The sequence below is a fragment of the Gymnodraco acuticeps genome, unplaced genomic scaffold, assembly GCF_902827175.1.
Source record: "Gymnodraco acuticeps unplaced genomic scaffold, fGymAcu1.1, whole genome shotgun sequence".
Taxonomy (NCBI): Eukaryota; Metazoa; Chordata; class Actinopteri; order Perciformes; family Bathydraconidae; genus Gymnodraco; species Gymnodraco acuticeps.
This window is the reverse complement of record NW_022991761.1, coordinates 745,797-761,781: the sequence shown is the minus strand read 5'-3', so window position 1 is coordinate 761,781 and position 15,985 is coordinate 745,797. Positions and strand designations below refer to the sequence as shown.

The window sequence follows — 15,985 nt, the reverse complement described above, 5'->3', positions numbered from 1 at the left end:
CAAAATGTAAAATTAGAAATGAAAAAGAAAAATTACACAATTTACAACACATCCTGTACCAGTTCTGAGAGCAGCCAAGTATATATTGCACATACGGCATATATATGTATTGCACATAGTTGGTATTTAACAACAAGGGGTGTTATTGCATAGTCTAAGTTGTTATATGTGTAGGGGTCTACTACGGTGGCTGAGAAGTTGCAAAAGAAAATTAAAAAGTGTGAAACACTTTAACAAAGCTTGAGACAAATTTACATTTTATAAAAACAAAATTACATTTTATAAAACGAAATTACATTAGCGAAACGCTTTTACAAGAACTGAGACACATTTATAAGTCCCGAAACACTTTAACATTTCCCGAAACACCCGATTATTACGCCTTATTATTAGTTTTATGAAGGAGATGTCCGGTGTGTGTGTGTGTGTGTGTGTGTGTGTGTGTGTGTGTGTGTGTGTGTGTGTGTGTGTGTGTGTGTGTGTGTGTGTGTGTGTGTGTGTGTGTGTGTGTGTGTGTTGTGTGTGTGTGTGTGCACTCCGACAGCACTGAGCACTACATTGAGATTAAGATTACACATTTATTTCACTTGTGAACACACACATATGGAGTTGGCCAGATGTGTGTACATTTCTGTTCATGGTCAGCTCGCCCACTCTGTTCTGATTAGTCAACCACCGTTACAGCGGAACATCAGTGATTATGTGTTACAATGGCGTTACTAGCAACCAGAAAATGACACCAGTCTAGCTTCCTTCGAGTTTAGTGTAAACAACATATTGGTTCTCATAACATTCTCACTGCTGTGCTGTCCCAAATGTTTTAAACATTGGGCAGACAAGCACACACACACACACACCCACCCACCCACCCACACACACACCCACCCACCCACCCACACACACACACACACACACACACGCACACACACACACGCACGCACGCACACACACACACACACACACACACACACACACACACACACACACACACACACACACACACACACACACACACACACACACACTTTGAATAAGTATTCACCTTATCCAAATTGTAAATTGTTGCCTTCTTTAAAGTTATTAGTAATTCAAGATTAATTATTAAATTAAATGTGGTACATAACATAGAATAAACAAAATAACTTTGACTTGATAATTTTGTTCACAACATTAGACCTTGTCCTCTAATCTCTACTAGAATAAGATACGTGTGCATGTTTGGGTGTTTTAACACTCCTGTAATGTACCTAATCTTGTTATCCTTTTCATTACAGAGCTGGGGAAATGGTGTATTGCTTAGATTCTGATCCGTGCAAGTCCAATTTTGACTGACTTTAGTTATAATGTTAATGTTAATTTCATTTCAACCCATAAGTAATTATTTAGATTAACTCAACATTTCACATGATGGATTAGTGCTCCACATTTATTTTCCCCACTCATTTGTTGTGCAATTAGGCCAATGGTAAAGAGAGACATTGATGACCTTATGTCCCTTTTGTTAGTACGTGGTTCCATTTTGTCTATGGCCTTGGACGGCTTCACTAAGAGTCACCCAGTTCTACCCTGCTACAGTCCGGCTGAGTGCAGTCACAGAGATGCTATGGCTGCTCTACATGAAATGACATTAATGGTCTGGTCCGAGAATGGGCACCATTTCCTGCTCCCAGAGACAATGACGCTCCACAAATTGACACTGTCTCACGTGGGTCGGCTCCCCCCCACCGAGCCATGAACTGAAAGCTTGACATCTGCTTTGAACACCTGGAAGCCTCCCGGTCACACCAGCACCAACCCTTGGGTCAGTCAGATGGGACTAACGGCTTAACTTAGGGCATTTGGGTCAGACACATGACTCTCGTTACCGCAGAGTGGGTTGTTTTTTTAAGGCTATTCATACTGCTATGCAGAGGATTTCTGTAGGTTGACAAGCTGTTAAAGGCCCCTACTATTTAAAAAAAAATAGGCCTAATGTCAGGGTCCTCTTAGTTCTACATGTATTCACATTATATGGACAATGTTTCCACCTGTTAAAACTAAAGGCTGCACGGTACTCAGGCTACAATACAACCATTCTGTTCTGCTCTGACGATTCAATTGATAGATTCTACATCAAAACAATTAGCTTTTATTGTTTCCAATGATAACGTCACTTTAAGTGGAGGAATGCAAACCTGTTTTCAAATGTAAGGTTTTGAATTTGTTTGACATTCCTCAGTAATAACACCCTCAGACACCCACTATCATTCATGCTATGCCTTCAGTAGTGACTCAGATGTTAAGGGGATGAAGCTTTTCCTCCCAAATCAGATATGCTTTGTTTTTCAACAAAGGTATGCATTTCCTGCATAATATATGTTTCTCACAATTGTTTTGTTTTTTTGCAAGCTGCACACAGGTGATACTGAGTCTTCTCGAGTAATAGATTATAAACTACACCATGCTTAAATAGACTCCTAAGTTATTATTTCATATGTGACATATGTAAGAAAGGGGAGGGAAGAGTCAATTATATTGAGTAATTGATTTTATATTGGAACATTTATTTCTCAAACCTGTTTTATGGAAGAGAAAAAAAGAAAATATTTCTGATAAACTAATATTTTATCAAATGGTGAATTAATATAACATTTAGAATCATTGAGAAGGGGTTATATCCAGGCACTAGCTCACCTTTAAATTACAATAACATTTCTCTGCTTTGGACTGATGAGTATATGATTCTTGCATGTTAAATGACTAACACAAACCTTACATGTATGCATGTGCATGTGTCAGGAAGGCTCCCAAATAATTCTGAGGGGCCTATCCTATTTTTGTAATTAAATGATAATGTGCTAATCCATTACTTTGAGTTGTCGGCACTCAGGAAAACATCCCTATCAAGTGTTAACCCAATAACTAGGACAGCTCTGAAAGCCAAGGGTCAGAGAGAGAGGGTCACACTCTCCGGCTGCAGAGGGCACCCCTCATCCACGGGCAAGGAGGCACAAGGTCGTTCGAGATGAGAGGATTCTAATCTTCAACTTTCTGAGGAGATGGGATGCTTCTTCACCATTCTGCTCGGTGGGCTCAGGCAGACAACCCTGCGGGACGAGCGAGGACTTCAGAGGCTACAAGGTTCCTTTTTTCTTGGAGGAGCAGATGTCTTCCTAACCTCTCCCATCACGGGGGGGACACCTGGATGCGCCACTTGGAATACGCAGTTGCACTGCTCTCAAGCAGATAGCAGAAGGAATGCAGGCGGATGAGCCTCCGTTTCACTGGGGTGATCATACAGTGCTCACTGAATGAGCCACAAAAGCAGAGCAATTGGGGGGTTGAAATATGACGCTCTGATGACGAAGAGTTTGAGCCAATCAGCACCTCAGTGCTAATCTACAGTATCAGGATGCCTTTACACACACCAGACACTCGTTGTCATAAAGAGAGGAGGAGAACGAGTCAGAAAGACTGAAGGACACATTCTTCCAGCTCTCGTACAAAGATGAACTTTGAATTGATTTGATATCTTGGATGTTTACATATGTACAATTAATGACTGTTTTTATATTTCCAATGACGAGACATGTGTTGAATAGTGGTGATTCATATATTTTTGCCGGATCAGATTACACTTTCGCACTTAACAAAATTAATTAATTAATATTTTCAGATGATAAAGTATTAAATCATAAGTTATTTCTACTATTATCACAGATAATGTTAATATCCTTAATCGTCCAGCAATCAGGCTTAACAACACTACTCTTTAATGTATTATCCATGCACAGAAAGACCTACAATGATGTTTCAAGTACTGGATTAATTTCAGTTTTGGCCCAAAACTAATATTTATAATATTTCATATAACAATTATGTAGCATATTTGATCCTCAAATTAGAGAAGTATAATTTAAAGAAATTGATATTATACATTCAACATTAGATAAACACAGAAGAATCCTTTCCAAGTACCATAAGTAGCTCAGGTAAGTATGGCTAATAGGAATAATTGATAGACTTAATTTGGTACAGATCAGTGGTAGCATTCACAAATGTAATAATTCAAGTTTTAAGAATGTTTAATCCTTCCTTTCCAGGTTTTTACAAAAGTCTTTGAATATTTGCCTAACTTTTCCTTTTCAGATTTTGAATGTATTGATATTACTAAAACTAAGTGCCTGACTCTTAAAGTAATCCTAAAATTGAGGACACTGCAATTTTGCAGATTACAGATTGATCAAATCACCATTGTGAATTCTATACTCTAACTGTGAATGTTTAGCTGGATCTCTTACAGTCCTGAGTTTTAAAATGCTTTTGACTAGTGATTGCCTTGAAGTAAATCTTTAAAGCGGCAAGCTGGTTTTGATTTTATAGTTTGATGAATGAAATTAACTAATGGTAAATGATAAAAGATATTAGTTTAAAACAAATATTTAGCTATTGTGCACCTGTGTTTTATGTGTGTTCATTATTATGCTTTTGACAAAAGATGATCAAACACTGATGAGAGATGATTTTTCCTATTATGATTGGCTGTATCAATCATTGTGATTGGATGTTTCAATCTTGTTCTACTTTGTGATGTAATTAATGTAAGGTGAGACCACACTCGAATATTGAGTTAAGTATTGACCAAATTATTATTAGACTAATATTTTTAGGTTATCATAAATGATAAAAAGAGAAGACTGTTAGGGAAATAAATTGACCTAGACTCCTAGATATGACGTACAGGACCAACCCTGACGTCTGTTTACCTCCTTTAAGGACACAGGCTGTTTCAGCCATAATGTTATTGTTCCCATTCTGTGACCGGTCAACACTAGGTCACAGATGGTCTGTTGTTGTGGGTGCACTGGGACACTTCCTTCTTTGTTGTTTGTGGACTCCAAGGTATGACATCTTCGAGGCCATAAGTGACGGACGCAAGTGACTCAGTGTGCCCAACTGTCTAAAAGCTATCTTATCAAAATATGTTGATTACTCTCTGTGAAACCAGTTAAATGGGCTAGCAAGAGAGAGGCGCTCCAGAATTGACGTGGCAACCACCCGTGCAGTCACCGGGACTGCTGTGACTTGTGATGTGAACTCTCCGGCCGTAACTCCAAATAAATCATCAGTGTTTGACATCAAAGCTCCTGCTCCACCGTGTCTCCTTCCTGAGTCGGTGACTCCCACTGCATTGCTACACAGAAGTTTCCCTTACAGTAACCAAAGTATTTGTACTCTCACAGTAGCCTCTACTACTTTGTATCCTCTCACAGAACTATTCACAGTTCAAAGGCTGCTAATTTTGGTCAAACAGCAATTTGCCTATACAGTGCAACTACAAGGCTATCTACTGTATTTGAATGACAAAAGATGACACTCACCTTAAAATGTCCTTTGTATTTCTATTTGTCTTAACTGTCGGAACTTGTCCAGGCATGTTAAGTGGGAGTGGACTTGAAATCCTTAACTCAAGGTGTAGAACAATTAAGTTATCAAGCCAATTGCATTACTTACTACAACTTGAATTTAGTTTTAAGTCAATTAATGCAGAAATCAGAGTTCAAATTACACACAATATTAAGTTGATGTAATTACATTACATTACATTAAGCTGACGCTTTTATCCAAAGCGACTTACAATAAGTGCGTTCGACCAACAAAATACAAACTTGAAGAAAATAGAATCATATAAGTACATCAGGTTTCATAGAGCAAAAACATTTCAAGTGCTACTCAACTGGCTTTAGATAAGCCAGCCCTTTATTAGTATATAAGTGCTTTGTTAGCAGTTCTATCGCTCGAAGTGGAGTCGAAAGAGATAGGGGTGTAACGGTTCACAGAAGTCACGGTTCGGTTCATACCTCGGTTTGGGGGTCACGGTTCGGTACGGTTTCGGTACAACAAGGAAAAGTTAAAAAAAGTCCCAAATGCATAATTTTTTTTGCTGTTTATTTTTAACAGTAGTGCAAGTTTTGGTATGAAAATAAGGAACTCTAACATTTGGAATCATTAACTGTATTACACAGTTAAAAACAAACCACAAACAGTAACACGCACACTCAGATGGCCATATTATTTATATTGGCTGATGACAAACAAAAAGGTTAAATAAGCTGTACAACTAAAAAGAATGTCTTGAAAATATTAAAATAAATAATAAGAAAGTGTTTCAATCACAATCAATAAAAGGCAATACAGAACTGTATAACATCTCCTGATGTCAAAATATAAAATAAATACAATGATAAATATAAAACGAAATACAATCTGTACCTTTAGGAGCAATGTCTAACATGTGTAATTAACTTGTGAGTGTGTGAGGCCATTATGCCTAAATAAAGGTACTCAAGCTTTACTCTATTTTCAAGTTTTTTTTCAGAAAGATGAGTTTGTCTAAGTTGTCAGTAGTGAGGGCAGATCTGTTGGCCGTAACTATATCACCTGCCGTCGAGAAAACCCTCTCGCTGGGGACTGAGACTGACTCGGATGTGATTGAGCATGTTTGACGTGTTACCACTAGGCACTAGCATACCGCACCGCTGTCGAACAACGCCAACACACCGTCCTCGTCCGATCCACAACTCGCACCCCATCATTGTTGTAGTCCACAGGGAACCCGAAATGTTCCCACACACCTGATTTAAAAGAAGCAGGTGGGTCTTCTAGCTCCTGTGTGTTGTGTGAACTCGCCGTAGCTACTAACTGTTCTTCTTCATGTATTGTGTTCGTTTTGTTGTGTTTTGTTTTTGTTCTTGTTCTTCATTTGTTATTTACAGGCGGCTGGCTTTTAGGCACAATACCGCCCCCAGGATTATATAGTGTAATACTGCCCTGAGTGACAGACTTTTTTCCCACTCGTAAAAAAAGGCGTAGGCCTATTCGCCGTGTGACTGCATGTGCCGAACCGTGACGTCCGAACCGTGACGTCCGAACCGTGACGGTACGGGACGAATACGGATACCGTTACACCCCTAGAAAGAGATGCGTTTTCAGTCTGCGCCGGAAGGTGTGTAAGCTATCTGCTGTCCTGATGTCAATGGGGAGCTCATTCCACCATTTTGGAGCCAGGATAGCAAACCCACGTGTTTTTGCTGATGGGAACTTGGGTCCCCCTCGCAGTGAGGGTGCAGCGAGCTGTTTGGCTGATGCAGAGCGGAGTGCACGTGCTGGGGTGTACGGTTTAACCATGTCCTGGATGTAGGAAGGGCCAGATCCATTCGCAGCATGGTACGCGAAGTGGATTCTAGCAGTTACTGGAAGCCAGTGAAGGGAGCGGAGGAGTGGCGTGGTGTGGGAACATTTAGGAAGGTTGAAGACCAGACGAGCCGCTGCATTCTGGATGAGCTGCAGAGGTCGGATGGCACATGCAGGTAGACCAGCCAGGAGGGAGTTGCAGTAGTCTAGGCGTGAGATGACGAGAGCCTGGACCAGAACCTGCGTTGTTTTCTGGGTCAGCTGGGGACGTATCCTCCTGATGTTGTAAAGCGTGTATCTGCAGCAGCGGGTTGTAGCAGCGAAGGACAGTTTGTTATCTAGGGTCACACACAGATTCCTTGCAGTCTGAGTCGGGGAAACAATCGAGGTGCCGATGTTGATTGTTAGGTCAAGAGTGGGACAGTCTTTTCCCGGAGGGAAAAGCAGTTCAGTCTTGTCAATTACCAACATTATTACGTCAACACCCTCTCTGATGAACCAGCACCTTACCGTGGTAGAGAGGTTTGTGTGCCCTGATGAACCTGGGGGCTGTGTTGTCTGGAACCTTGTGTTCCTGGTAGGGTCTCCCATGGCAAATTGGTCTCAGGCAAGGGGCCAGACTAAGATTGGTTCAAAAGACCTCATGAAAGACGATACAAGAAGTGAGGATACCCGGCCCGGAGGAAGCCCGGGGTCCCCTTCTGGAGCCAGGCCCAGAAGGAGGACTCGTCGGCGAGCGTCTGGTGGCCGGGCTTGCCACGGAGCCCGGCCGGGCCCAGCCCGAAAAGGCAACGTGGGCAACACCTCCGCTTCTCCGTCCCGCGGGCCCACCACCTACGGGAAACAGCGATGGGGTCGGATGCGCTGCCAGAAGGGTGGCAGTGAAAGCGGAGGGTCTCGACGGACCAGACCCGGGCGACAGAAGCTGGCTTTGGGGACGTGGAACGTCACCTCCCTGGGGGGGAAGGAGCCGGTGCTTGTGCGGGAGGTGGAGCGTTACCAGTTGGATCTGGTTGGGCTCACCTCTACGCACAGCGTCGGCTCTGGAACCTTACTTCTGGATAGGGGTTGGACTCTATTCTTCTCCGGAGTTGCTCAAGGTGTGAGGCGCCGGGCGGGTGTGGGGATACTCACAAGTCCCCGGTTAGGTGCTTCGTTGTTGGAGTTTACCCCAGTGGACGAGAGGGTCGCCTCCCTACGCCTGCGGGTTATGGGGGGGGAAAACTCTGACTGTTGTGTGTGCTTATGCACCCAACAGCAGTTCAGAGTATACGGCCTTCTTGGAGACCCTGGAAAGAGTCCTGTATGGGGTTCCTGAAGGGGACTCTTTAATCTTGCTGGGAGACTTCAACGCACATGTGGGCAATGATGGAGACACTTGGAGGGGCGTGATTGGGAGGAACGGCCCCCCTGATCTGATCCGGAGTGGTGGTTTGTTACTGGACTTCTGTGCTAGTCATGGATTGGCCATAACAAACACCATGTTCGAACATAAGGATGCTCATAAGTGTACGTGGTACCAGAGCACCCTAGGCAGAAGGTCCATGATCGATTTCGTTATCGTATCATCGGACCTGAGGCCGTATGTTTTGGACACTCGGGTAAAGAGAGGGGCGGAGTTGTCAACTGATCACCATCTGGTGGTGAGTTGGGTCGAGTGGCGGGGGAAGCCTCTGGATAGACCTGGTAAGCCCAAACGTGTAGTTCGGGTGAACTGGGAACGTCTGGAGGAGGCCCAAGTTCAGGAGGCCTTCAACTCACACCTCCGGCGGAGCTTTTCGGGCATTCCTGTGGAGGTTGGGGACATTGAACCAGAGTGGTCGGTGTTCAAAGCCTCTATTGCCGAAGCCGCGGCGGGGAGCTGTGGTCTCAAGGTCCTAGGTGCCTCAAGGGGCGGTAACCCTCGAACCTCCTGGTGGACACCGGTGGTCAGGGAAGCCGTCCGACTGAAGAAGGAGGCCTTCAGGGATTTGTTATCCCGGGGGACTCCCGAGGCAGTTGCAAGGTACCGACAGGCCCAAAGGGAAGCAGCCTCATCCGTGGCCGAGGCAAAGCAGCGGGTGTGGGAGAAGTTCGGAGAAGACATGGAGAAGGACTTTCGGGCAGCACCAAAGTTGTTCTGGAAAACTGTCCGACACCTCAGGAGGGGGAAGCAGGGAACCATCCAAGCTGTGTACAGTAAGGATGGGACGTTGTTGACCTCAACTGATGGAGTGTTAGGGCGTTGGAAGGAACACTTTGAGGAACTCCTGAACCCGACAACTCCGCCCTCTATGTTAGAGGCAGAGCTGGAGTATGACGGGGGATCAACACCAATCTCCCGGGGGGAGGTCACTGAGGTCGTCAAACAACTCCACAGTGGCAAAGCCCCAGGGGTGGATGAGATCCGCCCAGAAATGCTGAAGGCTCTGGGTGTTGAGGGACTGTCATGGTTGACACGTCTCATCAACGTTGCGTGGAAGTCGGAAACAGTACCGAAGGAGTGGCAGACCGGGGTGGTGGTTCCCCTTTTTAAAAAGGGGGATCAGAGGGTGTGTGCCAATTACAGAGGCATCACACTACTCAGCCTCCGCGGGAAAGTTTACTCTAAGGTACTCGAAAGGAGGGTCAGGCCGATTGTCGAACCTCAGATTGAGGAGGAACAATGCGGATTCCGTCCTGGTCGTGGAACGACGGATCAGCTTTTTACTCTCGCAAGGATCCTGGAGGGGGCCTGGGAGTACGCTTATCCGGTCTACATGTGTTTTGTAGACTTGGAGAAGGCGTATGACCGAGTTCCCAGGGAGTTACTGTGGGAGGTGCTGCGGGAGTATGGGCTGAGGGGGTCTCTACTCAGGGCCATCCAATCTCTGTACTCCCAAAGCGAGAGCTGTGTCCGGGTCCTCGGCAGTAAGTCGGACCCATTTCCGGTGAGGGTTGGCCTCCGCCAGGGCTGCGCTTTGTCACCAATCCTGTTTGTAATATACATGGATCGGATTTCGAGGCGTAGTCATGGGGGAGGGGGTCTGCAGTTCGGTGGACTAAGGATTGCACCACTGCTTTTTGCAGATGATGTGGTTCTAATGGCTTCATCGGTCTGCGACCTTCAGCACTCACTGGATCGGTTCGCAACCGAGTGTGTAGCGGCTGGGATGAGGATCAGCACCTCCAAATCTGAGGCCATGGTTCTCAGCAGGAAACCGATGGACTGTCAACTCCAAGTAGGGAATGAGTCCTTACCCCAAGTGAAGGAGTTCAAGTATCTCGGGGTCTTGTTCTCGAGTGAGGGAACAATGGAGCGTGAGATGGGCCGGAGAATCGGAGCAGCGGGAGCGGTACTGCAGTCGCTTTACCGCACCGTTGTGACGAAAAGGGAGCTGAGCCAGAAGGCAAAGCTCTCTGTCTACCGGGCCATTTTCGTTCCTACCCTCACCTATGGACATGAAGGATGAGTCATGACCGAAAGAACAAGATTGCGGATACAAGCGGCCGAGATGGGTTTTCTCCGCAGGGTGGCTAGTGTCTCCCTTAGGGATGAGGTGAGAAGTTCGGTCATCAGGGAGGGACTCGGAGTTGAGCCGCTCCTCCTTCGCGTCGAAAGGAGCCAGTTGAGGTGGTTCGGGCACCTAGTTAGGATGCCACCTGGGCGCCTCCCTAGGGAGGTGTTCCAGGCACGTCCAGCTGGGAAGAGACCAAGGGGTAGACCTAGGACCAGGTGGAGGGATTATATCTCTTCGCTGGCCTGGGAGCGCCTTGGGATCCCCCAGTCAGAGCTGGTTGATGTCGCCAGGGAAAAGAACGTTTGGGGCTCTCTGCTGGAACTGCTACCCCCGCGACCCGACCACGGATAAGCGGGAGAAGATGGATGGATGGATGGATTACGTCAAAACAACTTATAAATGAATGTTTGCAACTTAAAATGTTTATCTAAATCAATTAACTCACATTTTTATCTTGCAACCATGCATTTAATTAAGTGGAGGTGAAAGGTCGCCTGAATTCGTTTTTAGAGTGTGGTTACATCGTATAAAATAGTGTATTTTTCCACTTCCATCATGAAAACCTCGTCGTCCATTGTGCGTGTCGTAGTGAAGGTGTTGTTTTTGTTACGTTCCCTCCTAATCTAGGGGTACGAAGGGAAGTAACAAAGCACAGAAATGACCAGGCACGAGAAAAAAGTGCGGAAACTGATCTTCTGAAGCCACAAAGGGAGGTTTAATTACCAAATGATGGACAAGCAGAAAACGGGCTCACCAGTCAACTTGCAAAGCAAATTAAGATACAAATATATAATCAGGTCCCACACAGAGACATAGACACCATGCAGCACCCATGCAGCCAGAGAAGAAGGTGAGGAGGGGGGTCTGCAAAATTAGTATATGTGGGGGATGGGCCTGGCCCGGATGCTCTGACCATTCCACTTCCTGCCTGCCCGACATTACCTTACGGCTGCGTCGCGTCAAAAATAGGATTCATCCTAATTTTAGAGAAGCCCTGCGCCGAGACGCTTCTGGGACGCTTCTGGGACGCTTCTGAGCCGTAACGCGCCGCGTGTGGTGGAATAGCACCCATTGACTAGAGTGGCCGCGATCTTTGCGAACGTTCTCTTTATCCGAGTCTGTCATGTCCTGTAAATGCATGTGTAAATGTCAACGATGGATGTGTAATAAGAACGTCAACAGCCTGATGGCAACCGAAAATCCCTCTCTCATCTCAGATAGAAGATATGATTGGAGACGACCAGCCAATCAGAATTGACCTTCTCGAGTTCTTTGATTGGTTGGTTTTGTGGCACATTTGTAACGCTGTGACAACTTGAGCGAGCGCAGGCAAAGCTGAGCGCACACAGGCTGGAGAAGTCGAGCGAGCGAGGGAGAGAGAGCGCCAGTGGCGTTTTCTCCTGGAGGCCAAGGGAAGCCAGGCTTCCCCTGTTTTTTCGGATTGTAGTTATATAATTTTAATAAATAAATAAAAACACTTCGTTTAGTTTAGGAAATTCTTTGTTGTGTGTTGCTGCCGGCCCGTCTCTCCCCCATTCTCATTGAGTATTTTACAAATAGTGAAACAGCGCCCCTCTAGATGTTATGGTGAAACAGTAGATTGCACTCACTATTGCGAGAGGAGGCCAGCCGAAATTGGCTTCCCTTGGTGAAAAAAAATGGAGGGATTGACCAATCAGACAAGGCTCACGTCATGCCCCTGTCAACCTGTGATTAGTCAGGGCCATGCCAAGGGAAGCCAGAGGCCTCACAATCCAATCAAATCGCATCAATTTAGTGTTGCAGTCCTAAAATCCGGAAGTAAGCTGCGCTCGGTTTCCCTCATGTTTCCCTCGACAAAAAAGCAATGGGATTTCTCCATAGGATTTTGGAAAATAGCTCGAAATAAGGTCAGTGGAAAACGAACCTGTTAGATAAATGCACGTTTTGTTCAGTCGGATAATATCCACATGTCTACCCTTTTATAATTTTCGAATCATAAATCTAATCGATAGAAGATAGATAGCGTCTCTGCACCACTCTCACCGCCGTTAGAAAGTAGCAAGCAATTGAAGCAAGTGCAATTATGGAAGGTGGAGATTTGGAGTATTTAATCAAAAATAATTGTACTAAACTTCCGCTACAGCAGCAACAACAAATACAATCTGATGACAGGCCCAAACTGGAGCTGTGTACAGCGAGGAAAAAAGGAGCGAATCGGACGTAAAACGTTAAAGGTCTCCTGATTTAGTTTGTGAATGAATGCTTATTAGAGTTTCGGCTGGAGAGTGCGTGCGGACCTGTCGGTTAGATAACAGGCGTGTGTAAGTCCTGCATCTGTATGATACAAATGTGTGTAAAATGATACCGGGTGCTGTAATCACTCAACTGGTTACGTTATTACATTGACCACCACACCCGGGCCCCGACCCAAAAGAAAGGACGTATTATTGGCTTCCCCTAATTTTTTCCCCACGCCACGCTACTGGAGAGCGCGTGCAGCGGTCTGCTTGCGCACGGAGCAGGAGTTTTATGAGAGAAAATATATTTCTCTGTGCTCAAAAATGTTCAAGTGGCGCTCAATCGCATTTTCTATGCTCAGCATGTTTCATTGCGTGCTCAGGATAGAGGCACAAATATAACGCCATGGAGGAGGCCGGACCAAAACCGTGGCGCAGCCGCAACATGACGCAGACGGACCCGGTGGAATCTAGGGGTAAGGCTGAGTGATTAGGCTTGTTTGAGACAAGCGAGACCTGCGCAGTTGCGATCACCGTCTTGCTAGTGCGTTGCATGATGGTTAGTCATTTTGTCCGACTTGCTCTGGAGGCTCGCCTACATGAGACGTTGAAATCTCGCGGGACAAAGACGCCCGCAGCCTTGAGAGCGAGGCGCGGCGAGGCGGCGCAGTTCCTCTCCGCGGGCTGCGGAAGCGAAATGCTTGATGGGAAACGACTCGCTGGTATCTCGAGCTGAGCGCTCATTGGTGGTTTTTACCCCGTGCTGCTGATGAAACTCTCCAATTGGCTCGGCAAAAGTTTGTTGTTATTTTGTGTCAGTTTTACGTCGCCACATCCATTCCCATTTGTATCATTGTTCCACAATGTTTATCATCATGAAATTAATATCTATATATTTTATACTATACTTGCACTGCTTACCGTTTTCATACTTTATATATCTTAGCATATTCATACACACTGTTCATACTGCTCACAGGCTGCTGTGTATATCTAGTGCAGTGGTTCCCAAACGGTGTGCCGCGGCACACTGGTGTGCCGTGAGGCAAGTCCGGGTGTGCCGTGGGATTTTGTGACAACCATACGTTATTATTGCAATATACAACTACACAAAAATAATTTTTTTATTTACTATATCAGTACTTTGTAGGTTTATATGTACGTAATCTGCGCGTCCACATCTCCACGTGCAGCAGAGTTCCCGTTAGAATATCAACATGTCAACATGTCCGTTAAAGTTTAAATCTTCCGGACAAAATGAGAAAAGTGCAGGTCAAAGGTCTTCTTTGTTATTTATTGAGCTTTAAAACAAATTGATATGATTCAATATTAAACTAATTATAGTAGATTAACTACATTATTCAAAAGTGAACAGTAATTTACAATAACACGGGAATAATAAACGGAGCGCTCTCTCCCTCTCCTGACAGCCCGTCAGTATCATGCAGCTCGCGGATCAGTAATGAGTGACCCGACATTGAAACTAAACATATAACTAGTTTAGGTAGTTTGAGAGGTCATTAAAATAGCTACGTGTGATATTCTAACCTGAAGTGTGTGTTTTGTTCTGTGATCATGCAGAGCTGCGTGTCGACTCGTCAGCAGCAGCTGATCTCTCTCTCCCGTCAGATTAGATTTCACTCGCGTTTATGTCCATATCGATCAGATCCAGCTAGTTCTAGCTAATGATATGACTACCTGCTTATTAAAAGACACCTAAACAATAAGTGTCGCTATGCAACCGGGTGAGGCCACAAAGTATAGCGCAGCATTATGCATTTGTTTACATGCCCACCGGAACCCCGAGGCATTACCAACAGATCAACGCACAATCAACCCATGAGGACATCTCTTTCTCCACATTACGTGTTAGACATTAGAATTGACTATTCTTGTCTGTCACATACTCTTCTTGTCTGTCACATAAATGGTGCAAATTGCGCAACTGATGTGGTATTGCGCTAAACGGAAATTATTTTTGAACGGACACTTTGACCGGAGAGATTTAGATTTGCCGGTCTTCAGCATATTTTACCGGTCGTAGTCCGGTAATTACCGGCTAACGGGAACTCTGAAGTGCAGTGCTGCATAAACATGGCTGAGTCAGCGATAACTTTCGAGGGGTGGAGGTATGCCCATTATTTTGAGTTCGTCCGAAGAATAGACAGGAATGTGACGGTGAGGTGCAAACTGTGTCCAGGCCAGCAGCTGTTATCCACTGCTGGAAACACCACGTGGTCAAACCTCAACAAGCACCTGCAAAGAACACATGCTAAGGTGAAGCTACCGCACACGCTATTTGTTGTTTGTTTATATCATGCAGTAGAGATGGGCGAGTCATGATTCATCCGGATCATTAACCCGGATCCTAGTAATGAGCCGGTCGTGACGAGTCTCCCTCTCGATTAACCCGAGTTCTTTGAGTCCTACACCTGATGTGACGTAACAATTAAAACTATAAATTGCGTCACTCTTTACTCTCTTTATAACGTGTACAATCACATTACAACGTTGTTGTATCCAGAGATCCAGCAGACTCGTCGCCATGCACGAATCAACAGCAAATTCAGCCCCTCCTCCGGCTCCCGCCAGAGTCCCGTGAGCCGTGAGTGAGCCGTGAGTCGTTGGACTCGCGGGAGCCGTGAGTGAGCCGTGAGCCGTGAGTGAGCCGTGAGTCCGCAAATCTCTGAGTCTGCTGCGACTCGTCGAGGGAGCGGTGGGACTCGCGGGAGCCGTGGGACTCGCGGGAGCCGTGCGAGCCGGAGGAGGGGCTGAGTCTGCTGTAGATTCGTGCATGGGGACGAGTCTGCTGGATCTCTGGATCTGCTGCCTGCTATATGTTACGGCTCTGAGTCCTCGTAGGCTACTGGTCTCTCTCGATCATTGACCTGGATTCACGGATCCCGCGATTTTTCCGGCTCTAAATTAAGTTTCAGTGTAGACTTCTAACAAAATGGTCATGTTGTGCAACAGTCTCCTCAGGAAATGCAGCTATTATTACAGGAGACTCTCCTGTAATAATAGCTGCATTTCCAATAAGGAATCGGATCTTACTTGGAAACTCGTTTATTTTGAACATGGCACACAAAAAGAAACAAATTATAGAACATTTCA

General features: G+C 45.4%; 1 protein-coding gene across 1 annotated transcript in view; it reads right to left on the bottom strand.

Moving 5' to 3' along the window:
* The window catches only part of lrrc2 (leucine rich repeat containing 2), a 40,911-nt gene that overhangs the window by 416 nt on the left and 24,510 nt on the right, over positions 1-15,985 (bottom strand). The gene's annotated exons all lie outside the window — the stretch shown is intronic.